The sequence below is a fragment of the Cervus elaphus genome, chromosome 25, assembly GCF_910594005.1.
Source record: "Cervus elaphus chromosome 25, mCerEla1.1, whole genome shotgun sequence".
NCBI classification, from domain to species: Eukaryota; Metazoa; Chordata; class Mammalia; order Artiodactyla; family Cervidae; genus Cervus; species Cervus elaphus.
The window spans coordinates 29,391,256-29,418,683 of NC_057839.1; the positions used below are offsets into that span (position 1 = coordinate 29,391,256).

The 27,428-nt window shown below is 37.3% G+C and overlaps 1 long non-coding RNA gene across 1 annotated transcript; it reads right to left on the minus strand.

Moving 5' to 3' along the window:
- Positions 1–26,148, minus strand: LOC122683901. The gene is made up of 3 exons (XR_006337865.1): positions 26,091–26,148; positions 20,688–20,690; positions 1–88 (listed from the first exon to the last, which is right to left on the minus strand). It is a non-coding gene; the product is annotated as an uncharacterized LOC122683901 (long non-coding RNA).
- Between the last annotated feature and the right edge of the window lie 1,280 nt (positions 26,149–27,428).

A 27,428-nucleotide genomic window follows, 5' to 3' on the forward strand; every position in this document is an offset into this window, starting at 1 on the left:
AACTCACCTTTCAGAAAACTAATATCATGGTGTCTCGTCCCATCACTTCATGGCAAATAGATGGGGAAACAATGGAAACAGTGACAGACTTTATTTTAGGGGGCTCCAAAATCACTGCAGATGGTGATTGCAGCCATGAAATTAAAAGATGTTTGCTCCTTGGAAGAAAAGTCATGACCAACATAGAATGTTAAAAAGCAGAGACATTATTTTGCCAACAAAGGTTTGTCTAGTCAAAGCTATGGTTTTTCTAGTAGTCATGTATGGATGTGAGGGCTTCCCTCATGGCTCAGATGGTAAAGTGTCTGCCTGGAATGCAGGAGACCCGGGTTCAACCCCTGGGTTGGGAAGATCCCCTGGAGAAGGAAATGGCAACCCACTCCAGTACTCTTGCCTGGAAAATTCCATGGACTGAGGAGCCTGGTAGGCTACAGTCCATGGGGTCGCAAAGAGTCGGACACGACTGAGCAACTTTACTTTCACATGGATGTGAGAGTTGGACTATAAAGAAAGCTGAGTGCAGAAGAACTGACGCTTTTGAACTGTGGTTTTAGAGAAGATTCTTGGGAGTCCCTTGGACTGTGTGGGGATCCAACCAGTCCATCCTAAAGGAAATTAGTCCTGAATATTCATTGGAAGGACTGATGCTGAAGCTGAAACTCCAATACCTTGGGAACCTGATGCGAAGAACTGACTCATTTGAAGGAACCTTGATGCTGGGAAAGATTGAAGGCAGGAGGAGAAGGGGATGGCAGAGGATGAGATGGTTAGATGGCATCACTGACTCAATGGGCTTGAGTTTGAGCAAACCCCGAGAGTTGGCGATGGACAGGGAGGCCTGGGGTCCTGCAGTCCATGGGGTCACAAGGAGTCGGACATGACTGAGTGACTGAACTGAACTGAACTGTTACATACAGCTAAAAATATCAGTATTTCAGAAATGATTGGTGAGGTACATTTTAACGTTTTGGTAAATTAAGAGGTGATTTTAAAAAAAAATCTCACTTTCATCATTTTTCAGGGAATATGCAACTATTACAGACTAAAATGTTCTCAGAACTGCTTTGATCTATCGATATTTAGGGATTGTTGAGACAGAACCCAGAGTGGTTAAGAGTCTGTATTTAAATCTCACCAGAGGGAACAATTGAATGAGGGTAAAGTTGGTTGAGTACACCCTTTGTACCAGGACCACAGTGAGTCACAGGAGACCAAGAGTTGTCTTGAGCACCAGTGAAGAAGCTTTCATAAGGGCATGCCATTGCACTGAACCCAAGCTTAGAGACACACTCCCATGATACATATCAAAAACAGACTTGTAACAAACAAGCATACAGGCAACACTCAGATAAAGGATAGATTTGTCCACACACACTAGGATCCAAGAAATTGTAAACTCTCCTCTGTAATATGAGACTGAGTAATCTATATCCATCCAGTCTACATCCAGAGGTTATCCTGGAAAGGAAAAGAGGAATGGAAGATTTAAAAATTTGTTCCTATTGACATATTAGAAAGAGAATGAGAAAAAAAAATTTAAGACAGCATTTAATGTTTTAGATGAGACTAAATTTCAAACTGAATAAAACATGTAATTCTCATACCCCTTAACTATAATCTGGCAAAGAAGATGAGAGAACATATAAAAATAAATACTTTCCACTAGTCATGCATAGATGTGAGAATTAGTCCATAAAGAAGTCTGGATTCTGAAGAACTGATGATCTTGAATTCTGGAGAATTCAAAGTTTTGGTTTGAAGTTTTGGTGCTGGAGAAGACTCTTGAGAATCCTTTGGACTTCAAGGAGAGCCAACCAGTCAATTCTAAAGGAAATCAACCCTGAGTATTCACTAGAAGTACTGAATGCTGAAACTGAAGCTCCAATACTTTGGCCACTTGTTGTTACGAGCATGCTCATTGGAAAAGACCCTGATGCTGGGAAAGACTGAAGGCAAAAGAATAAAGGAGTAGCAGAAGATGAGAGGGTTGGATGGCATCATGGACTCAATGGACATGAGTGTGAGCAAACTCTGGGAGGTAGTGAAGGACAGGAGAGCCTGGTGAACTACAGTTCATGGGCTCACAAAGAGTTGGACACAACTTAGCGACTGAACACAGCAGCAATAACAACTATTTGTTAGAATTTTGGTACAAGTAAATACTGAGACTCAAATACATCACCATTTTAAGATTTTTAATCAATATATGTTATGTGCGCCTATTCCTTTAACTATCATTTGCAATCACTTTACTTTTATCCACAGATGAGATACTTGTGGTATAACATAAATAAAATATCTTATACAATAATTTAACTCCTCAGAGACTATATATAAAGAGTAATAGCCAGTTCTGACTTAAGTAAATTGGATAAATGATAGTACCATTTACTGAGAAGGTGGCGCTAGTGGTAAAGAACTCACCTTTACAGGAGATGTAGGAGACGCAGTTCAATTCCTGGGTCAGGAAGATCTCTGGAAAAGGAAATGGCAACCTGTTCCAGTATTCTTGTCTGGAAAATCCCATGGACAAAAGAGCCTGATGGACTACAGTCCATGAGGTTGCAAAAAGTCGGGCACAAGTGAGGTCACACACAGACACAGACACAGACACAGACACACACACACACACACACACACACACACACACACACACACAGAAAGTAAATCAAAAGCATGTGATATTTGGATGGTCTGTGTTTACAAGTTCAGTTTTAAATGTATTGAGTTTGAGGGGCTTGAGTCATCCACTAGGAAATGTCATATGGACTACTCGATTTATAGTTCAAAAATGTAAGTGTGGGGTTCTACTCACAGGATTAAAAAATTATTTCTCTTCAAGATTTGCATTTATTTAGACTTAAGTGGTTTCATCAAGAACAGTGAAATGATAAATACTTTTTAATTTCCAGGAGTACACTAGTGCAGAAATCAATGCTTTTCCAAGAAATAAACCCATGCACCTATGGGTACCTTATTTTTGACAAAGGATGCAAGAATATAAAATGGGGCAAAGACAACCTCTTCAATAAATGGTGCTGGGAAAACTGGACAGCTACATGTTAAAGAATGAAATTAGAACATGTCCTTACACCATACACAAAGATAAATTCAAAATGGATTAAAAACCTGTGTAAGACCAGAAACTATAAAACTCTTAGAGGAAAACATAGGCAATACAATCGATGACATAAATCAAAGCAAGATCCTCTATAACCCACCCCCTAGAGTAACAGAAATAAAAACAAAAGTATACGAGTGGGACCTGATTAAACTTAAAAGCTTTTGCACAGCAAAGGGAACTAGAAGCAAGGTGAAAAGATGGCCCTCAGAATGGAAGAAAATAATACCAAATGCAACAACTGACAGAGGATTAATTTCCAAAATATACAAGCAGCTCATACAACTCAACACCGGAAAAGCAAACAACCGAATCAAAAAGTGGGAAAAAGACTTAAACAGACATTTCTCCAAAGAAGACATACAGATGACTAATAAACACATGAAAAGATACTCAACATTGCTCATTATTAGAGAAATGCAAATCAAAACTACAATGAGATATTATCTCACACTGGTCAGAATGGCCATCATCAAAAAGTCTAGAAACAATAAATGCTGGAGAGGGTGTGGAGAAAAGGGAACACTCTTGTACTGTTGGTGGGAATATAAATTAATACATCCACAATGGAAGATGGTATGGAGATTCCTTAAAAAACTAGAAATAAAAACACCATATGACCCAGCAATCCCACTCCTAGGCATATACCCTCAGGACACCAAAATTGAAAAAGACACATGTATCCCATTGTTCACTGCAGCACTATTTACAATAGCTAGAACATGGAAGCAACTCAGATGTCCATCGACAGATGAATCGATAAAGAAGCAGTGGTGCACATACAAAATGGAATATTACTCAGATGTAAAAAAGGAACACATTTGAGTCCGTTCTGAGGAGGTGGATGAACCTAGAACCTATTATACAGAGTGAAGTGAGTCAGAAAGAGAAAGATAAATATCACATTCTAAAACATATATAGAGAAATTAGAAGAAAGGTCTTGAAGAACTTATTTGCAGGGCAGCAATAGAGAAACAGATATAGGGAACAGACTTGTGGATATGGGGAGAGGGAAGGAGAGGGTGAGATGTATGGAAAGAGTAACATGGAAACTTACATTGCCATATGTAAAATAGATAGCCAATGGGAATTTGCTCTATGGCTCAGGAAACTCAAACAGGGACTCTGTATCAACCTAGAGAGGTGGGGTGGGAGGGAGATGGGAGGGAGGTTCAAAAGGAGATTCATGTTGAGGTTTGACAGAAAACAACACAATTCTGTAAAGCAATTATTCTTCAGTAAATAAATAAATAAAAACAACAACAAAAAAGTTCAGTGCTTTTGTCTTTTTGTTAGACAATTGAATCATATATGCCTTTAAAATATATGTCTTTTTTATTGATTTTTTTTTTTTTTTGGTTCAGTTCATTGCTTGCTAATGTCTCTTCCTTGGATTCCATGCCCTCTGACCATAGGCCCTTGGACTGGCTACACCCACTCCATCCTTCCAAATCTTTCCCTCCATTCTCTATTATTAAACATAGTTTTTAGATTTCTCAAGGAATACTTACTACTTTCCTAATGGGGATGATGTTCCTTATCACTCAGAGCATGATACCTTTCTTTAGGGGCATTTACCATCCTTGCAGTGTTATTCTCTTTGTGTTTATTTGGCTAATACCTTGCAACCTCTTAAGAATGTTGAATTCACCTTGGTCTACTTCAATACCCAATTCAACTTCTGACACATAGTAGTGCTCAATAAATATTTGTGAAAGAAAACCTAAATGAATCAATTAGAGAATAGTTGTTAAAATGTAAAGTGTTTAAGTAAAGTACTTTAAAAAATTCACTTGATTATTCATATTTTTTCCTATACATGAGAACTACTTATACTGTTAGATCTCTCTCCTAAGAATGTTGGCTTTAAAATATGATTTTTCAAGGGCTCTTTCTAAAATGTACTTGTCTTTGTCTTATTTCATGGGGAAAACTAAAATTATGTTCATCTTTTCTTGTTAACTTGGAGTCATTATGAGCATGCTTAATTACACTGTATATTATTAGAGTGGTATTTATCTTTGGTGTTTTTCTTAGGTATCCTTTAAATCTAATGTATTATTCTTTCATGTGTCACATTCCACCTATGCTTATAGACTCTTTGACTCTAACCAGCCTTTCTTCCCATCCCTTAAATTGTTCTTCTCATCCATTGTTGTCAAGGAAACAAACTAATCAAGCTTTTTAAAAAAAATAGTTAAAATATGAGCCAACAAAGAACTGAGTATAACTTTTAGGACTGCAGTAGAAAACATTAAAGCATAACAAACTTGTCACTTATTTTTGAATTTCAAGATTTATTAAGGGCATTGCTTTTTCTCCAATCCACACCCTCAAGAATTTCTTCTCAAAAAGAAAATGATTTTTTTTTATTGTTATTATTATTTTTTCTTTCCAGTGGGTTTTGTCATACATTGATATGAATCAGCCATGGATTTACATGTATTCCCAATCCTGATCCCCCCTCCCACCTCCCTCTCCACCCGATTCCTCTGGCTCTTCCCAGTGCACCAGGCCGGAGCACTTGTCTCATGCATCCCACCTGGGCTGGTGATCTGTTTCACCATAGATAGTATACATGCTGTTCTTTTGAAATATCCCACCCTCATCTTCTCCCACAGAGTTCAAAAGTCTGTTCTGTATTTCTGTGTCTCTTTTTCTGTTTTGCATATAGGGTTATCGTTATCACCTTTCTAAATTCCATATGCAGATGTGGTTAGGTGGACATTACCTGTAATAAGTCTATCTGTTTGGACCATGAGAACATGATCCAGACATCCCTTCACGTATGGCATCATGAATTCAAACTGAAGATAGTAAACAACTTTGTGAGTATAAGCTGCTGAAACGCAAACCTATAGATATATACCACATCTGATGTGCTCAGTCTTTTGTCTATAATGCATGTTCTAGAACTAAGAGCTTGAGCTCTCAATTCAGGACATGTATCCTAATTTCTTATAGAGGTTTTAATAATTTTTCAAGTCTTATTTTCAGAGAAGTACAAAATTCAAGAGCTAGTATATCTGGAATGGATTCTCACATATCTTTGTATGTATGACTATCCACAGGTGATCCTATTGTGTGGGTGGATCAGGAAAAAGCATTATCAACCAGACATCTGCTGAATTTCTAAACGTCTACAGTGTAATTGCACCCTAAACTTTCATTCTTGGCTCTGAAATAAGCAGCACTACTGCACTGTGGTGAAAATCTCTCTGGCACTCATAGGTGTTGGGTTGAATATTCGCCAAGGTTAATACAGAGGACTTTATTGCACACATTTACGAATTTGTGCTCAGTGTGTTAGAGGCAGACTTCCCAGGTGGCTCAGTGGTAAAGAATCTGCCTGCCAATGCCAGAGATGCAGGGGACATGAGTTTGACTCCTGGGTCAGGAAGATCCCTGGAGAAGGAAATAGCAACCCACTCTGGTATTCTTGTCCTGGGAAAAAAAATCATGGATAGAGGAGCCTGGCAAGCTACAGTCTGTAGGGTCACAAAGAATTGTACATGACTGAGCAACTGAGCATACACACACATGTTAGAGTCAGTTATGTCAGTCATAACATAACATTGTTATGTCAATTTTAGAGCTTCAATCAGGTATAGGGCTGCCATATAATTTGTCATTTATATTAACCTCTTAAATTGGGAAAACCAACAATTTAAATCTCTCAAGTCCAGCTCTAGGAAGTAAATAGATTTATGTACAACAATAATGTTAAGAATATAAAGGGAAAGTATAGCTAAATTAGGGTTTTTCTAAATGAACAGACACTTAAGGTAGACTACAGAAACCTTTTAAAGCACCATGGAAAGCGTTGTCTATGATTGAGATGTTCAGTACTGGTCAACATCTACATCTTTATCAGGAAAACTTCAGCTCAGTCTGTGCTATTAATTAATTTAGGCACAATGATATGTGATTTGATTTATTGCATATACTCATGATAACATGAATCAATTTGGGGAGAGAAGGACTATGTTTTATATCTTTTTTAGCATCCTACTTATTTTACATTTTAATGTAACACTTATTTTTATTATTTAATTAAATTTTACATTAACACAATAAGCACAGACATCAAAATGATACTAGTAAACATGTAAGGAGAGTGTCCTCCAAGAAGGATAACCTTGAATTTGGCATCATAATTCTATTTAAATTCCACTGCTGAGAAAATAGTAACATATACCATTTAGTTCAATGAGTGCTCACCTTTCCCCTAAAATTATTATGTATGTATGTTAAGTCGCTTCAGTTTTGTCCGACTCTTTATGATGCTGTGGAACATAGCCTGCCAGGCTCCTCTGTCCATGGGATTCACCAGGCAAGAATACTGGAGTAGGTTGCCATTCCCTTCTCCAGGGGATCTTCCCCATCCTGGGGTTGAACCATGTCCCTTATGTCTCCTGCCTTGGCAGGTGGGTTCTTTCCATTAGTGCTACCTGGGAAGCCAAAATTATTTAATGTGTATTATTATAATATTCTATCAGTAAGGTGAATCATTGGCTTCCCAGGTAGCATAATGGTACAAGTGAGTGAAAATAAGAACACAATTTTGTATGTAATGTAAGAAGTCCTTTGGAAAGTTCTTTTAGTTCCCAAGTTAGAGCGATCATGAGTACCCAGAGAGTTATTGAGAAAGTCTTCCATTGAATCATGTCAAAGATAAGAAATATCAATGTAATTGAACTGCTTTATAGCCTTTGTAGTTAGCAGACTGAGGACGACTACAGTGGACTGCATTAGAGGTCCTTCATGAAGCTGCAGAGTCTCAATGTATACATTAGGTCAAAAGCTAATCTGTTTGATGTCCTATAGGATGTTAAATGAAGAATAAAAACCTTGATTACATTTAGAAAGAACTAAAAGTTACAGAATTGTGCCAATTTAGAGAATCAGTCTATAGAACTGATATCTACTGATAATTGACCTGAGCATGTTTCTATGAATCTGACTTTAGTTCTACTCAATGCCCACGAAAATTGACATTTTAGAAATTGTGTAAAGACTTGGAACTTGCTCAATGTTATGTGCCAGCCTGTATGGGAGGGAGATCTGGGGGAAAATGGATACATGCATATGCATGACTGAGTCCCTTCACTGTCACCTGAAACTACCGCAACATTGTTTTTCTTTTTTTTTTTAAAATTAATTAATTAATTTATTTTTTCAGTGGGTTTTGTCATACATTGACACGAACCAGCAATAGATTTACACGTATTCCCCATCCCGATCCCCCCTCCCACCTCCCTCTCCACCCGATTCCTCTGGGTCTTCCCAGTGCACCAGGCCCGAGCACTTGTCTCATGCATCCAACCTGGGCTGGTGATCTGTTTCACCATAGATAATATACATGCTGTTCTTTTGAAACATCCCACCCTCGTCTTCTCCCACAGAGTTCAAAAGTCTGTTCTGTACTTCTGTGTCTCTTTTTCTGTTTTGCATATAGGGTTGTCGTTACCATCTTTCTAAATTCCATATATATGTGTTAGTATGCTGTAATGTTCTTTATCTTTCTGGCTTACTTCACTCTGTATAATGGGCTCCAGTTTCATCCATCTCATTAGAACTGGTTCAAATGAATTCTTTTTAACGGCTGAGTAATATTCCATGGTGTATATGTACCACAGCTTCCTTATCCATTCATCTGCAGATGGGCATCTAGGTTGCTTCCATGTCCTGGCTATTATAAACAGTGCTGCGATGAACATTGGGGTGCATGTGTCTCTTTCAGATCTGGTTTCCTCAGTGTGTATGCCCAGAAGTGGGATTGCTGGGTCATATGGCAGTTCTATTTCCAGTTTTTTAAGAAACCTCCACACTGTTCTCCATAGCGGCTGTACTAGTTTGCATTCTCACCAACAGTGTAAGAGGGTTCCCTTTTCTCCACACCCTCTCCAGCATTTATTGCTTGTAGACTTTTGGATAGCAGCCATCCTGACTGGCGTGTAATGGTACCTCATTGTGGTTTTGATTTGCATTTCTCTGATAATGAGTGATGTTGAGCATCTTTTCATGTGTTTGTTAGCCATCTGTATGTCTTCTTTGGAGAAATGTCTGTTTAGTTCTTTGGCCCATTTTTTGATTGGGTCATTTATTTTTCTGGAATTGAGCTTCAAGAGTTGCTTGTATATTTTTGAGATTAATCCTTTGTCTGTTGCTTCATTTGCTATTATTTTCTCCCAATCTGAGGGCTGTCTTTTCACCTTACTTATAGTTTCCTTTGTTGTGCAAAAGCTTTTAAGTTTCATTAGGTCCCATTTGTTTAGTTTTGCTTTTATTTCCAATATTCTGGGAGGTGGGTCATAGAGGATCTTGCTGTGGTTTATGTCGGAGAGTGTTTTGCCTATGTTCTCCTCTAGGAGTTTTATAGTTTCTGGTCTTACATTTAGATCTTTAATCCATTTTGAGTTTATTTTTGTGTATGGTGTTAGAAAGTGTTCTAGTTTCATTCTTTTATAAGTGGCTGACCAGCTTTCCCAACACCACTTGTTAAAGAGGTTGTCTTTTTTCCATTGTATACCCTTGCCTCCTTTGTCAAAGATAAGGTGTCCATAAGTTTGTGGATTTATCTCTGGGCTTTCTATTCTGTTCCATTGATCTATATTTCTGTCTTTGTGCCAGTACCATACTGTCTTGATGACTGTGGTTTTGTAGTATAGTCTGAAGTCAGGCAGGTTGATTCCTCCAGTTCCATTCTTCTTTCTGAAGGTTACTTTGGCTATTCGAGGTTTTTTGTATTTCCATACAAATTGTGAAATTCTTTGTTCTAGTTCTGTGAAAAATACCGTTGGTAGCTTGATAGGGATTGCATTGAATCTATAGGTTGCTTTGGGTAGAATAGCCATTTTGACAATATTGATTCTTCCAATCCATGAGCATGGTATGTTTCTCCATCTGTTTGTGTCCTCTTTTGATTTCTTTCATCAGTGTTTTATAGTTTTCTATGTATAGGTCTTTTGTTTATTTAGGTAGATGTACTCCTAAGTATCTTATTCTTTTTGTTGCAATGGTGAATGGTATTGTTTCCTTAATTTCTCTTTCTGTTTTTTCATTGTTAGTATATAAGAATGCAAGGGATTTTTGTGTGTTAATTTTATATCCTGCAACTTTACTATATTCATTGATTAGCTCTAGTAATTTTCTGGAAGAGTCTTTAGGGTTTTCTATGTAGAGGGTCATGTCATCTGCAAACAGAGACAGTTTCACTTCTTCTTTTCCTATCTGGATTCCTTTTACTTCTTTTTCTGCTCTGATTGCTGTGGCCAAAACTTCCAACACTATGTTGAATAGTAGTGGTGAGAGTGGGCACCCTTGTCTTGTTCCTGATTTCAGGGGAAATGCTTTCAATTTTTCACCATTGAGGGTGATGCTTGCTGTGGGTTTGTCATATATAGCTTTTATTATGTTGAGGTATGTTCCTTCTATTCCTGCTTTCTGGAGAGTTTTAATCATGAATGGGTGTTGAATTTTGTCAAAGGCTTTCTATGCATCTATTGAGATAATCATATGGTTTTTATCTTTCAATTTGTTAATGTGGTGTATTACATTGATTGATTTGCAGATATTAAAGAATCCTTGCATTCCTGGGATAAAGCCCACTTGGTCGTGGTGTATGATTTTTTTAATATGTTGTTGGATTCTGTTTGCTAGAATTTTGTTAAGGATTTTTGCATCTATGTTCATCAGTGATATTGACCTGTAGTTTTCTTTTTTTTGTGGCATCCTTGTCTGGTTTTGGAATTAGGGTGATGGTGGCCTCATAGAATGAGTTTGGAAGTTTACCTTCATCTGCAATTTTCTGGAAGAGTTTGAGTAAGATAGGTGTTAGCTCTTCTCTAAATTTTTGGTGGAATTCAGCTGTGAAGCCATCTGGTCCTGGGCTTTTGTTTGCTGGAAGATTTTTGATTACAGTTTCGATTTCCTTGCTTGTGATGGGTCTGTTAAAATCTTCTATTTCTTCCTGGTTCAGTTTTGGAAAGTTATACTTTTCTAAGAATTTGTCCATTTCATCCAAGTTGTCCATTTTATTGGCATAGAGCTGCTAGTAGTAGTCTCTTATGATCCTTTGTATTTCAGTGTTGTCTGTTGTGATCTCTCCATTTTCATTTCTAATCTTGTTAATTTGGTTCTTCTCTCTTTGCTTCTTAATGAGTCTTGCTAATGGTTTGTCAATTTTGTTTATTTTTTCAAAAAACCAGCTTTTAGCTTTGTTGATTTTTGCTATGGTCTCTTTAGTTTCTTTTGCATTTATTTCTGCCCTAATTTTTAAGATTTCTTTCCTTCTGCTAACCCTGGGGTTCTTCATTTCTTCCTTCTCAAATTGCTTTAGGTGTAGAGTTAGGTTATTTATTTGGCTTTTTTCTTGTTTCTTGATGTGAGCCTGTAATGCTATGAACCTTCCCCTTAGCACTGCTTTTACAGTATCCCATAGGTTTCGGGTTGTTGTGTTTTCATTTTCATTCATTTCTATGCATATTTTGATTTCTTTTTTGATTTCTTCTATGATTTGTTGGTTATTCAGAAGCGTGTTATTTAGCCTCCATATGTTTGAATTTTTAACAATTTTTTTTCCTGTAATTGAGATCTAATCTTACTGCACTGTGGTCAGAAAAGATGACTGGAATGATTTCAATTTTTTTGAATTTTCCAAGACCAGATTTATGGCCCAGGATGTGATCTATTCTGGAGAAGGTTCCGTGTGCACTTGAGAAAAAGGTGAAGTTGATTGTTTTGGGGTGAAATGTCCTATAGATATCAATTAGGTCTAGCTGGTCCATTGTGTCATTTAAGGTTTGTGTTTCCTTGTTAATTTTCTGTTTAGTTGATCTATCCATAGTTGTGAGTGGGGTATTAAAGTCTCCCACTATTATTGTGTTACTATTAATTTCCTCTTTCATACTCATTAGCGTTTGCCGTACATATTGCGGTGCTCCTATGTTGGGTGCATATATATTTATAATTGTTATATCTTCTTCTTGCATTAATCCTTTGATCATTATGTAGTGTCCTTCTTTGTCTCTTTTCACATCCTTTATTTGAAAGTCTATTTTATCTGATATGAGTATTGCGACTCCTGCTTTCTTTTGGTCTCCGTTTGCGTGAAATATTTTTTTCCAGCCCTTCACTTTTAGTCTGTATGTGTCTCTTGCTTTGAGGTGGGTCTCTTGTAGACAGCATATATAGGGGTCTTGTTTTTGTATCCATTCAGCCAATCTTTGTCTTTTGGTTGGGGCATTCAACCCATTTACATTTAAGGTAATTATTGATAGGTGTGGTCCCTTTGCCATTTACTTTGTTGTTTTGGGTTCACGTTTATACAACCTTTCTGCATTTCCTATCTAGAGAAGATCCTTTAGCATTTGTTGAAGAGCTGGTTTGGTGGTGCTGAATTCTCTCAGCTTTTGCTTGTCTGTAAAGCTTTTGAATTCTCCTTCATATCTGAATGAGATCCTTGCTGGGTACAGTAATCTAGGTTGTAGGTTATTCTCTTTCATTACTTTCAGTATGTCTTGCCATTCCCTTCTGGCCTGGAGGGTTTCTATTGATAGATCAGCTGTTATCCTTATGGGAATCCCTTTGTGTGTTATTTGTTGTTTCTCCCTTGCTGCTTTTAATATTTGTTCTTTGTGTTTGATCTTTGTTAATTTGATTAATATGTGTCTTGGGGTATTTTGCCTTGGGTTTATCCTGTTTGGGACTCTCTGGGTTTCTTGGACTTGGATGGCTATTTCCTTCCCCATTTTAGGGAAGTTTTCAGCTATTATCTCCTCGAGTATTTTCTCATGGCCTTTCTTTTTGTCTTCTTCTTCTGGGATTCCTATGATTCGAATGTTGGGGCGTTTCACATTGTCCCAGAGGTCCCTGAGGTTGTCCTCATTTCTTTTGATCCTTTTTTCTTTTTTCCTCTCTGTTTCATTTATTTCCACCATTTTATCTTCTACCTCACTTATCCTATCTTCTGTCTCCGTTATTCTACTCTTGGTTCCCTCCAGAGTGTTTTTGATCTCATTCATTGCATTATTCATTTTTAATTGACTCTTTTTTATTTCTTCTAGGTCTTTATTAAACATTTCTTGCATCTTTTCAATCTTTGTCTCCAGGCTATTTATCTGTAACTCCATTTTGTTTTCAAGATTTTGGATCATTTTTATTATCATTATTCTAAATTCTTTTTCAGGTAGATTCCCTATCTCCTCCTCTTTTGCTTATCTTGGTGAGCATTTTTCATGTTCCTTTACCTGTTGGGTACTTCTCTGCCTTTTCATCTTGTTTAGATTGCTGTGTCTGGACTGGACTTTTTGTATTCTGGAGGTCTGTGGTTCCTTTTTATTGTGGAGAGTTTTCCCAGTGGGTGGGGTTAGACGATTGGCTTGTCAATGTTTTCTGGTTGGGAAAGTTTGCGTCAGTGTTCTGGTGCGTGGAACTTGATGTCTTCTCTCTGGAGAGCAATGGAGTGCTCAGTAATGAGTTTTGAGATGGGTCTATGTGTTAGGTGTCACCTTGGGCAGCCTATATGTTGATGTTTAGGGCTATGTTCCTGCGTTGCTGGAGAATTTGCTTGGTATGTCTTGCTCTAAAACTTATTGGCTCTTGGGTGGTGGTTGGTTTCAGTGTAGGTATGGAGGCTTTTGGACGGTCACTTATTACTTAAAGTTCCATGTAGTCAGGAGTTTTCTGATGTTCTCAGGTTTTGGGCTTAAGTCTCCTGTCTCTGGATTTCGGTTTTATTCTTCCTGTAGTCTCAGGACTTCTCCAACTATACAGCACTGATAATAAAACTTCTAGGTTAATGGCGAAAAGATTCTCCCCTGTTAGGGACACCCAGAGAGGTTCACCGAGTTACATGAAGAAGAGGAGAGGGAAGAGGGAGATAGAGATGAGCAGGAGGAGAAAAAGGGGGACTCAAGAGGAGAGTGACAGATCTACGCAGTTGTCTGTTCCCAGAATGTTCTCCGTAGCCCAGACACCCACCAGGATTCACAGAATTGGATTGGGAAGAAAAGGGGAAAGGAGGAAATAGAGGTGTTCTGAGGTAGAAAACAGAGAGTCAAGATTGGGAGAGAATAATCAACACACTCCTGAATAAAAATGGGAACTGAATATTGGATTCTTAAATGTTCACAATTTATATCATATATTGAAAAACAAAAATTAAAAATCTAGAGTAGAGATTAGACTCTTAAAAATACTATATTAAAAACAAAAACCAAAACACACACACAAAAAATTTTTTTAAATATATATGAAGTTCAGTTTAAAAAATAGGTCTTCTCTCTTTTTTTTTTTTTTTTTGGTAAGGTTATAGTGTATTGAAAATGAAAATTAAGGAGTAGTAGAGGAGTACTAGAGGACTTTAAAAGAAATAAGAGAAAAAGAAAAATAGAAAATAGAAGAGAAAAAGGAGAAAAAAAGAAAAAAAAAAAGATTTTTCCCTAATTAAAAAAAATTGTAAAAATCTATCAAAATGAAAGTTAAGGAGTGATGGGGGAGTAATAGGGAATTTTAAAGAAAAATAAAAGAAAAAATAAAAAAGAAAAAATTAAAAAAAAATTTTTTTCTCTTATTAAAAAAAAAAAAGTAAAAATATATCTAGGAATTTCTCTGGCGCTGTTGAGGTCAGTGTCGGTTCGGCTCAGTTTCAGATATCTCCTCATTCCAGCTTACATTTAGGGATTTTAATCTGTTGCGCTGGTCCCTTCTGAAGCGGTTCCCTTTGTTTATTTGGCTTCTGTTTGCCTGTTTCTTCAGAGCCTCATTTCCGCCCTGACACAGGCGGGCGGAGGTGGACTCTTATTCAGGTAGCTAGTTCTGTCGCGCTGCTGGGAGGGGCTGACGCTGCCGGGAGAGGCTGACGCTGCTTTCTCGGTCTGCGCTGCTCAGGATCCCGGCTGCTCTATATGGAGCGCGCCATGCGCAGCTCCAGCCCTCCGGTGTTCCACAAAAGCGCGGAACAAAAGGCTGCGTCCGCTCTTGTACCTTCCCCGTCAGAGAGGTCCAGGCAGCCAGGAGCTTGACAGGCGCACTCTCTCCGGGTGCGGTGCGCCCACTACCTTCCGCGGTCCCAATCTAGGTTTCCGCCGGTGCCAGTCGGGTGTGTGCGCCTTCTGCCCTCTGCGTCCCCAGCCCGTCCCCGCCCGCGCCGGTCGGGTGCCTGCGCCCTGTGTCTCGCCGTGACCTGCTCCCGCCTCCGGCGGGTCTGGGCCGGTCCGCAGTCTGCGAGCTCTTCTCTGGACTTTCTCGGTCCCTTTATTCTGCGAACGGCCGGCAGCGTGTTCGGGCCGGTTAATTTTCTCTCTCTTCCCTGCTCTCCCACAGTTCAAGTTGGCAACTCACAAAAGCTCCCTCTGATTGTCCTCAGGGCACTCAGGCCCGGACCCTGCCCCAAACAATGCCGCCCGCTCCTCTCCGTGCCGCCCCCACTTGCTGGTGGCGGATGCGGGTGTCTGGGGCACTTTTCTGCTGAGAGTTGCTTTTAGGCACGTAATCTGTGGGTTTTATTTATTGTTTCCCTCCCAGTCAGGTTGCCCTCCTAGATTCCAACACTTCCCCCAGGCCCGACAGTGCGAGGGTTTCCCGGTGTCTGGAAACGTCCTCTAAAGACCCGCTTCCCGGGACGGATCTCCGTCCTTAGCTCTTTTGTCTCACTTTTTATCTTTTATATTTTGTCCTACCTCCTTTCGAAGACAATGGGCTGCTTTTCTGGGCGCCTGATGACCTCAGCTAGCAATCAGAAGTTGTTTTGTGAAGTTTGCTCTGCGTTCGGATATTCTTTTGATGAATTTGTAGGAGAGAAAGTGGTCTCCCGGTCCTACTCCTCCGCCATCTTCACCTCAACATTGTTACTCAGCTATACCCCAATACAAAATAAAAAGTTTAAAATATGGAGGGGAAAAAAAAGAAATTGTGTAAAGAGGTTAAATTAACTTTGACTTCCTTTGAGGTTAAACTTCATAACTATGTACTAAATAATACCTAGTACAGGGCTTCCCTGGTGGCTCAGATGGAAAAGAATCTGCCCGCAATGTGGGAGACCCAGGTTTGATCTCTGGATCAGTAAGATCCTCTGGAAAAGGGAATGGCAACCCTCTCTGGTATTCTTGCCTGGAGAATCCCATGGGCAGAAGAGCCTGGTAGGCTACAGTCCATGAGGTTGCAAAGAGTTGGATATGACTGAGAGACTAACACTTTCACTTTCGCTTCAAATAATAATCAGACCCTGACTCTGGGAAAGATTGAGGGCAAGAGGAGAAGGAGGTGATGGAGGATGAGATGGTTGGATGGCATCATTGACTCAATGGACATGAGTTAGAGCAAACTTCAGGAGATAGTGAAGAACAGGGAAGCCTGGTGTGCTGCAGTCCAGAGAGTCACAAAAGAGTTGGACATGACTTAGCAACTGAACAAGAACAACAAAATAATACTTATAGAGTGCTTACTATATAACAGAAACTATTCCGAACATTTTACATAGACTAAATCATTTAATTCTCACAGCAACCCTGTGAAGTAGACACTATTACTCTCCTTATTTTACAGGTGAGGAAATGTTAAGTCAGAATCCAATGCCTCTATTCCTACTGACCATTCAAGTAAAATAATTTGTGTTTTATCCACTTGTTCTGATATCATACAAATATGAAAATAGTAGACAATAGTAATGAGTAACAGCAAGTTTTTCTGATTTCTTAAAACTATTGCTTATTAGCTTTTCAATCATTCTTTAGCTTCTAGAGAAGCTAGAAGAAACTACCAGTAGGATTCTTGAACATGAATAAGAAAGGCCATAGTAGGTGCTATTTCTACATGTGGAATTTTATTTGGGTCAAGAGTAAATAAAGAAATCAATACAAGAATGATACAATTCCACATATTACAAGGATAAATTATACCCATACATCCATTTATGTGTTCCAGATTAGGCACAACTCTGAATATTTATTTTCAAAGTGGAAAGAATCAAAGGGAAGAGGCTATTTTTTTTTCTTTTTATCTTAGGATACAATCATTTTACAAAATGAAGAAAATTATATTTTTAAATTTGAATCTGTTTACATCTGTTTCTGTGATACTTTCATAGTAGAAAATAAATGTCCTCCTTTCCCTTTAGTGTGGGTGAAAAGTCCCCATTTTAAAGAAAAGCAGCACAAAATTGTGAGTTCTGAATCATCACTGTTGTTTTCTATCGTGGGGATCCATTTGTGACATTGAGCCCTGCCCAGCTGAGATATGTCTTGACAACTGTTTTGCTTGGGGTGCTGCTACTGAAAGCATCTTAGTTGCCTGATTTGTCTTTTGAGTTATCTTCTCTTTTACCTTCATTATTGTGGTCCTTTCTAGTTTTACTGAGCATGCCCTTCCCATGATTTTTTGCTCATTTTTCAGTCTTCTGGGGGGAAGCAGAATACATATTTACAGTTAGGACCTCACTGTAATTTCACAGTGCTTAATGTTGCCATAGATAACAATAAGACTTGCTACATACTTTGAAAGCCAGGGCCTACCATTTCTGAAAGGTAATTCTGTGGACTTCTTTCAGGTTAGTTGCCTAACCTGGATATTAATTGAATTGAGATTTATCATATCTTTTTTCACTGAAATGTTACTTTTAACTTCAAAGTCTCAGCCATATTGTGTACCTCTGCTGAGTTTTTGGAATTCTTTACAGCCTAATTCAAATATGAGATTTTGACTTACTTCCTCATAATGTCTGCACTGATTATTAATGCCAAATCACTCTAGCTCTCTTTTAGCGCTGTCTCATATGCACTTCTGGATCCATCTGAGTCTGTCACTTCACCCTGGCTGGCGTGTATATGGCAATAATGTGAATATTCAAATGTTCTTTTTTCTTTCACACTTCCCTTCTATAATCCATAGTTATGAATATAAAATAGAATTACTCAACACAATTCTCTGATATGCTTCATATGTTCTCTAAAAATATGGTGAAAAATTTGCTCTTCCATTTCCTGAGTAGCTGCTATTTGCCATACATCATGCTAGAAAATGGATGAACAATGGAAAGCTTATGTCTAAATAGAGGAGACAGATAACGAAGAAGGAAATAAATGATAAACATGCAAATTACAGATTTTGGAGAGTGATACAAAGCAAACATATGGTGTTATGCTATAAAATATTGGAGGACGGGGGATATTGATGGAGGGAAAGAGTTTAAGTGGCATGGGTCAGCAGCAGAGAGGGTGTGTCCTTTATACAAGAGAAGAGAAGGAACCAGCAGTGTAATGAGACTGAGGACAATACAGAGGGCAGAGGGCATAGCACGTGCAACAGGAAGCCTCAGGAGAGTCTTTGATGACTTATTGAAGGAACTGAAGCAAGATGAAGCTGAAGAGGTTAGAAAGGAAGACACTTCATTGTGGAGAACTCCGCAGTAAATGATGCAGCAGAGTTTCCGTTCTTTTTAAAGGCAATGATAAGCCATGATAAATTATCAACCATTTCCCCTGGACTTTCATGCAATAAAAGGCCTGCATAGGTAAAATGCTTTACCTGGCTTAGAGTTGATCAAAGAACAGTGTATTTGTGTGGAGGGGAAAAGGCTATCAAGGTGATCAATTCACATCTCTGATCATTGGTATCCTATTTTTCTGAATTTGGATCAAGTCAACCAGGTTACCTAACATGTACATAAAAGACATGGTCCTTGTAAATATAATGAATCTAATTGTGGAGGATTTTACAGTACATTTGATAATAATAATTGACTTAGTATTATGTTACTATATCTATTTTTTATCCTTTACTTTTATGAGAAAGATAATTACATTTGTTAAAATATATATAGTGCACTTAATGTGAATGCACTTTTTACAAAAGAGACTATGCCTCTTTTTAGCATCTTATTTAGGCATTTAATTTGAGCAGTATTACAAAATAGCTCCCTATCCTTCAGATTAAAAAAATACAACAGGGCTTTGAAAATAAAGTTGAGCCATATTTTGCCAAATTATCATGAACATATATCAAGGCTTATCTGTACAGGTGGTTCTTGTACAGGAAACAGCATTATACACAGTTTGACTAAAGGTCACAAAGGAATAAATGCAGTTCTTTTTGAACTTGACGATAATTTATTGGAACGTAGCTTGCTTTAAGTAACAAAGTGGCAGCCTAAGCCTCAAAATTCTCCATTGTATATACTCATTTCACTGACTTGACTAATTCTGGGGATGAACTTGTCCTAAGTGAAACAGAAGGAAGTTTGTGTTCAAAGATGCAATGTTAACCCTTTAGTTAATACTACACTAAGAGGCTTACAGGAATACTGGTCTTAATTTCCATTATCTTTGGCAGATTGAAATCCAACAGTCAGTGATTCAGGAGTCCATCTTTTATTAATCTAGGTATCTAATCTATCTATTAAAATTAAGTCTAATGTAGAATTTGGGCCTAATCTCAGTATATCTAACTAAGATGTATAAACACACAAACTGCAAATTATAGCTTAAATATAGAGTACTTTCTTTAGGTGCTTAAATTCAATGGCGCCCTCTGTCCAGTTATGGTTTGTTAGATTTTCCTCTGTTTCCTGAGTTTATATTTTCCCCCTTTACCCTTCCTCTTGATAAAGGTAGACAGGATGGCAAAGATGTCAGAAAAAATACTTTTTATAGAATTTTATTTTATGTAGGGAGAGAAAATATGTTAAAAAATAACAAACATTATTATCCTATCTCTATTTTGGAAAAAAAATTCATTTTCTAATTTGCTAAAGTAAAAGTGGGAAAGTTGCTCAGTCATGTCCAACTCTTTGTGACCCCATGGATTTTAGCCTGCCAGGCTCCTCTGTCCATGAAATTCTCCAGGCAAGAATACTGGAGTGGGAAGCTGTTCCCTTCTCCGGGGATCTTCCCAACCCAGAGATCAAACCCAGGTCTCCCACATTGCGGGTTCTTTATCTTCTTAACAACCAGGGAAGCCCAAGAAAACTGGGGTGGGTGACCTATCTCTTCTGCAGGGGATCTTACTGACCCAGGGATTGAACCAGGGTCTCCTGCATTGCAGGCAGATTCTTTACCAGCCGAGCTACCAAGTATATATTAAGCAAGTAATTCATACATCACTTTGCGTTAGGAATTGCCCATGAACTCCACTCCTTGTGTGATCCAGGACTTATCTAACCACTTTCCTCTGGCAAACCACAGTCTATTTTAGTTGCTTCAGTGGATATTCTTGTACACATGCTTTTGTAAAAGTCCATGCTCTTACACATTGTAATATATGCTCCAAAAGTGCGAGGAATCATCTTTTACGAATAAGTATTTTATGTTTAGCAGAAAGTGAAAAATGACTGAGCCTAAAAAATAAAGGTGACATATGGAGCAAGGTTGATGTTTGGAAGATTATTAGTAAGGAGCTAAGCATCTCATTAAACGCTACAGAAAATACCGATCCTGTTTCAGTGATGAGTTTCCCCAGGCCACATCTATATTGATCTTTGTGGAATTTATAAGTAGTGTGTGAGGTCTGGATTGGTATGTCTATCATTTTTTTCTACCTATTTAACTGCTATCTTCCTATAGAGATTACTTTCTATATACTTCTTTTTTATATAACAGTTATTATTGTTAGCCTAAATTTATAATGCTCCCAATTGAATTCTAAATATTCTCCCTTGTATAAAGGATAGATTATGAAACTGAAACCAATGATTGTATTTTGGATTTCTGTCTCCACTCCTTTTTTTAAAGTTTGCAATAATCTCTTTACAATTAATTTTTATTGAAATACAGTTGATTTATAATGTTGTGTTAGTTTCTGCCATAGAGCAAACTGAATAGTTTGTGCATATATATATATATATATCTCCACTCTTTTTTAGATTGTTCTCCCATATAGGTCATTACAGAGTATTGAGATCCCTGTGCTATACAGTAGGTCCTTATTAGCTCTTATTAGTCATCTATTTTATTTATGTGTGTATTTCAATCCCAACCTCCCAACTTATGCCCCTCCCTTTTCCCCTTGCTAGCTGTAACTTTGTTTTCTGGACCTGTAACTTGATTTCTGTTTTGTAAATAAGTTCATTTATAGCCACATTCCCTCAGAGCTTCAAAAATGACTAAGAAGTCAATTTTTAGATAAAGATAAAAGACTGTATTGTCCTTTTGGTTGGTCAGAGAGAAATGGAAAGAAATTTATATTTAATTTTAAAGGTGATTCACTTAAAAATAAAGCAGTTCAAAATAATTTTTTCTTTTCTTTCAGCTAAATGTTTAATAGACTGGTGAAAAAAAGTGTGGTAATTTAGGAGCTGCAAGAGGACAAATCCTTTAACCTTCTGTAGATGCTACTTAAAATGGTTTCTTTGTTAATTTTTACAATTTAATATAAATTCAAAAAGATATAATTGCCTTAGTTATTTATCTTTAAGTTACAATATAAAAGCACTGTGGATAACTGTAAGTCCAACCTCCTGAAACATGTAATAATAATGTCCAAGTAAGGATTAAAATGAGGATAAATGGCTTTTAAACATATAAGTCTGTATTAAACAAGTTCTCTCCTTTTATGAAAATGCATCAAATTTTAGGCAGCTAGACTGGAAGAGTTGATTATGTTAGAAATATATTATGGCTCCTGAATTTTAAATGAAAAGAAAAACTTTTTCTTTTTTGGTTCTCTAGTGCATAATACACTAATGTGTAAATGACAAGCTTTGTTGAGAGAAAATCTGGTTTTATAAGTAAACACTTTAATAAAGTGATCATGAATGGGAATATAATACTTTAAATGGAATAACACACTTATTTACAAATAAATATTCCTTCAAACTAAGAAAGATAGGTAAAATGACATATTTCCTTTCGTAGGTTTATGGTTAAAATTATCCAAAATGTCAGCAATCAACTCAGAAAATGCCTCGACTGAACAAATTGAAATAAGATAGTTGGTTTCATGGATATGTGATTAAAGACGCTCTATTCCATCTAGCAACTACACAGAGTTCTCAAGGGTAGCCACAAATTTATAGGCTGAAACAAGTTTCCCTATAATCAATTTATCAGAATTGAACAGTAGGGGACGATATTTCACCAGCTTGTGCAAAATCCATCAACATTAAAACAGAAAAAAAAAAAAAAAAGCCTTTAATAGGGTGACAGCCAAAAGTCAGACAAACTACTTTTATTTTAAAATGTTTCTTTTTTTCTTGTTTATCAAAATCAGCTTTCGTTACTTGTGGAATATTTGACTGTACTCTTATCAGTATTTTTATTTAATATTTATTAATAGATTTTATTGGAAAGAAACACCATCATTGTTATTTCCATTACATCTTTTCAAATGGAATTATCTGTTGAGGAAGAAGTTACATTAAAAAAGATTGTTTTAAATTGGAAATATTTTATTCTCTGGCTATGCCAAGAAAAAAAATCAGGAGGGCCAATATCACTGGCTGTGTTTCAACAGACTTTATATCAGTGCTTTTAATTATATTCTGTGTAATATTCTGGACAAAAAAGAGAACCTTATCAAAATTACAGTTCTTTAATTGTGTTCCCAATAAAAGAGAAAATTCAGCAAGGAATTGTTCTAGAGCTTTCATTTACTACACTGAATGTCATAAAATAAATGGCAGAATATAAATCCATCTTTATATGCAGATAAAAATGAAGTGTGTTATATTAAATAAAATATTCCAGAGTAGTTTGTTTCAGGATTTTGAGGTTTGCTGTGTATTTCTACCACAACATTGTCATGAAAACCAGAATCAGGTAATACATATTTTATTTTAAGTAGAATATATTTACTGGTAAAAATTATGTGGTTTTGGTATCAAGCATTTTAACTATATATACATTAATGAATTATTAAGGTTAATTTATAAAAACATTTACCAAGAAATTTTATAATTCATATTTATTTCTTCTAGAAATTGCATTCCTACTTACTATTCCAAGAAATTATGCTGAAGTAATTGGAGTACAAAGTCTAATATATATCTTAGTTTTTCATCAGTTTGCTTACTGTGAATTAGAATTCTACTTTTAACAATTACGAAGTATAATGCATTGAGTGCCTTTATGAAGACAAGGTCAGTAAATAGTTGTTAAAACAATGTTTCTGTGAGTTTAATTAATCTTGCAATACTGAATAAATTACCTAATCTCTATAAATCTTCCCCTTCATGGATCATAGCCTTGTTGTGGTGAAGGGGCTTGCATAACTCAATGAAGCTTTGAGTCATATTGTGTAGGGCCACCCAAGACAGACAGGTCATAGTGAAGGGCTCAGAAAAAAAAAAAAAAGTGGCCTACTGGAGGAGGGAATGACAAACCACTCCAGTATTCTTACCCTGAGAACCCCATGAACAGTACACAAAGGCAGAAAGATATGACACAAGAAGACAGTCCTTCAGGTTAGAAGGCGTCCAATATGCTACTGGGAAGAGCAAAGGGCAATTCTAATAGCTCTTGAAAGAATGAAGTGACTGGGCCAAAGTGGAAACAATATTCAGTTATGGAAGTGTCTGGTTGGTGACAGTTAAGAATGTAAAGCTATAAAGAACAATATTGCACAGGAACCTGGAATGTTAGGTCTATGAATCAAGGTAAATTGGATGTGTTCAAGCAGGAGACGGCAAGAGTGAACATCGATATCTTAGGAATCAATGAACCAAAATGGACGAGAATGGGTGAATTTAATTCAGAAATGACCATTGTATCTACTACTGTGGGCAAGAATCCCTTAGAAGAAATGGAGTTACCCTCATAGTCAACAAAAACATCCAAAATATAGTACTTGGGTGCAACCTCAAAACAACAAAATGATCTCAATTCATTTCCAGGCGAACACTTCAACATGACAGTAACCCAACTCTATACTCCAACCACTGATGCTGAAGAACCTGAGGCTGACTGGTTTTGTGAAGACCTACAGTTCATTCTAGAACTAACACCAATAAAAATAAAAATAAAAAAGACACCCTTTTCATCATAGGAGATTGGAATGCAAAAGTAGAAAATCAAGAGATACCTGGAATAATAGTCAAATTTGGCCTTGGAGTACAAAAAGGAACAGGGCAAAGGCAAATGGAGTTTTGTCAAGAGAAACCTCTCATCATAGAAAACACCCTTTTCCAAAAGCAAGAGACAGTTCTATATAAGACATCACCAAACTGTCAATACCGGAATCAGATTGATTATGTTCTTTGCAGTCAAAGGGGGAGAAGCTCTATACAGTCAGCAAAAACAAAACCTGGAGCTAACTGTGGCTCAGATCATGAGCTCCTTGTTGCAAAATTCAGGCTTAAATGGAAGAAAGTAGGGAAGACCACTAGGCCATTCAGACATGACCTAAATTAAATCCCTTATGATTATATAGTAGAGGTGATGAATAGATTCAAGGAATTAGATCTGGTAGACAAAAGAATGTCTAAAGAACTGTGGAGGAAGATTCATGACATTGTACAGCAGACAGTGACCAAATTATTCCAAAGAAAAATAAATTCAAGAAGGCAAAGTGGTTGTCCAAGGAGGCTTTATAAATACCTGAGTAAAGAAAAGAAGTGAAAGCCAAGGGAGAAAGGAAAAGATATCCCAACTGAATGCAGAGTTCCAGAGAATAGCAAGGAGAGATAAGAAGGCCTTCTTAAATGAGCAATACAAAGAAAGAGAGGATGGGAAAGACTAGAGATCTTTTCAAGAAAATTGGAGATACCAAGGGAATATTTCATGCAAAGATGGGCACAATAAAGGCCAGAAATGACAAGGACCTAATAGAAGCAGAGGATTAGAAAGGACCTCATAGAAGCAGAGATTAAGAAGAGGTGGCAAGAATATACACAAGAACTATACAAAAAAGGTCGTGATGATCCAGATAACCATGATGGTGTGGTTACTCACCTAGAGCAAGACATCCTGATGTGTGAAGTCAAGTGGGCCTTAGAAAGCATTACTATTAACATGGCTAATGGAGGTGATGGAATTCCAGCTGAGCTACTTAAAATCCTAAAAGATTATGCTGTTAAAGTACTGACTTAGGATGTCAGCAAATTTGAAAGAATCAGCAATAATCAAATGAATGGACAAGGTCAGTTTTCATTCCAGTCGTAATAAAGGGCAATGCCAAAGAATGTTCAAACTACTGTACAAATTACCTCACTTTACATGGTAGTAAGGCTATGCTCAAAATCCCTTAAGCTAGGCTTTAGCAGTAGATGAATTGAGAACCTCCAGATATACGAGTGGGTTTACAGAAGGCAGAGAAACCAGAGGTCAAATTGTGAATATTCATTGGTTCGTAGAGGAAGCATGAGAATTCCAAGAAAATGTCTATTTCTGCTTCATTAAGTACACTAAAGCCTTTAACTGTGTGGGTCACTAAAGCTGTGGAAAATTCTTAGAGGTGGGAATACCAGACAACTTTACCTGTCTCCTGAGAAACACTGTATGCAGGTCAAAAAACAACAGTTATAACTGGACATGGAAAAATTGACTGTTTCAAAATTGAGAAAGGAGTTAGTCAAACCTGTATATTGTCACCCTGCTTATTTAACTTATGTGCAGAGTACATCATGGACATGCCGGGCTGGATTAATCACAAGCTGGAATCAAGACAGCCAGGAGAAATATCAACAACCTCAGATATACAGATGATACCACTCTAATGGCAGAAAGTGAAGGAACTAAAGAATCTCTTGATGAGGGTGAAAAAAGAAGGTGAAAAAGCTGACTTAAAAGTCAACATTCATGAGACAAGTGCTCCGGCCTGGTGCACTGGGAAGACCCAGAGGAATCGGGTGGAGAGGGAGGTGGGAGGGAGGATCGGGATTGGGAATACATGTAAATCCATGGCTGATTCATATCAATGTATGACAAAACCCACTGGAAAAAAAAAAAAAAAAGTCAACATTCGAAATACTATGATTGTGGCTTCCAGTTTGATCACCTCATGGAAAAGAGATGGGAAATAGTGGAAGCAGTTACAGACTATTTTCTTGGGCTCCAAAATCACTGTGGATGGTGACTGTAGCCTTGAAATTAAAAGATGCTTACTTCTTAGAAAGAAATCTATGACAAACCTACTTAGCATATTAAAGAGCAGAGACATCACTTTGCCCACAAAGGTCCATATAGTCAACACTGTTGTTTTACCAGTAGTCATGTACAGATGTGAGTGTTGGATCATAAGAAGGGTGAGTGCAGAAGAATTGATGCTTTCAAATTTTCATGCTGAAGAAGACTCCTGAGAGTCCTTTGGACAGCAAGGAGATCAGACCAGTCAATCCTAATGGAATTCAACCCTGAATATTCATTGGAAGTATGGAATGCTGAAGCTGAAGCTCTAATACTTTGGTTACCTAATGCAAAGAGCTGATACACTGGAAAAGACCCTGATGCTGGGAAAGATTGAGGGCAAGAGAAGAAGGCAGAAACAGAGGATGAGATAGTTGGATAGCATCACCAACTCAATGGACTTGAGTTTGAGCAAACTCATGGAGATAGTGAAGGACAGGGAAGCCTGGCATGTTGCAGTCCATGGGGTTGCAAAGAGTGGGAGACGACTTAGCAACTGAACAACAAACATCTATAAACCTTAATTTCTGTGATTGTCAAAGGCCCAGAAAACCAAATATAAATTTTATCCACTTTATAAGTTTGTCAGTGATTAGACTGAATTGTTTAGAGTACTTTCGTACTTTCTAATTTGGCTAAAAGAGAATTTTGCTGAAACAAATCATACTACAATTCAGAAATTATTTACTATACAAAAGTAGGATGTGTTTTAAGAGGAATTTCTCATACTGATCTTAGCATAATTGGAAAATAAACTAGACCTTAGAATTGGTTCTGAGTTTTACAATTAATAACACATAGGACTTGGAAAATGAGAGGAATAAGAAAAGATCAACAATGACAAGAGATTAAACAGAAAGAAAAAATATCTAAGCCAATGGACTAAGAGCATCCCTAAAGTGTATGCTGACCCTTACTTTTCTCACACCTGAGAATTTTGCAGAAGAAAGATTCTAGATTAATAGTATTACATATAGGATTGATTTTAGACTTGGTCATTGCAAAGATTTCATATACAACAGAGTAATAGATTATGTTTTATCTTTGAATATCTTTTCAACATACCAAACACAAAGAAAATACACCTGAAATAATGAAGTTCATGGTCTCATTGAGCACCCATCAAATTCAAGTTGCTTGTCTAGTCTTCTAGAATCCATCTGGCTAACAACAACAGAACAGAATCCTCTTCACCTCCCTAGGAGCATATGAGCCTTGTTTCTTAAGCTATGTGTGGGTATATGTGTAGAAG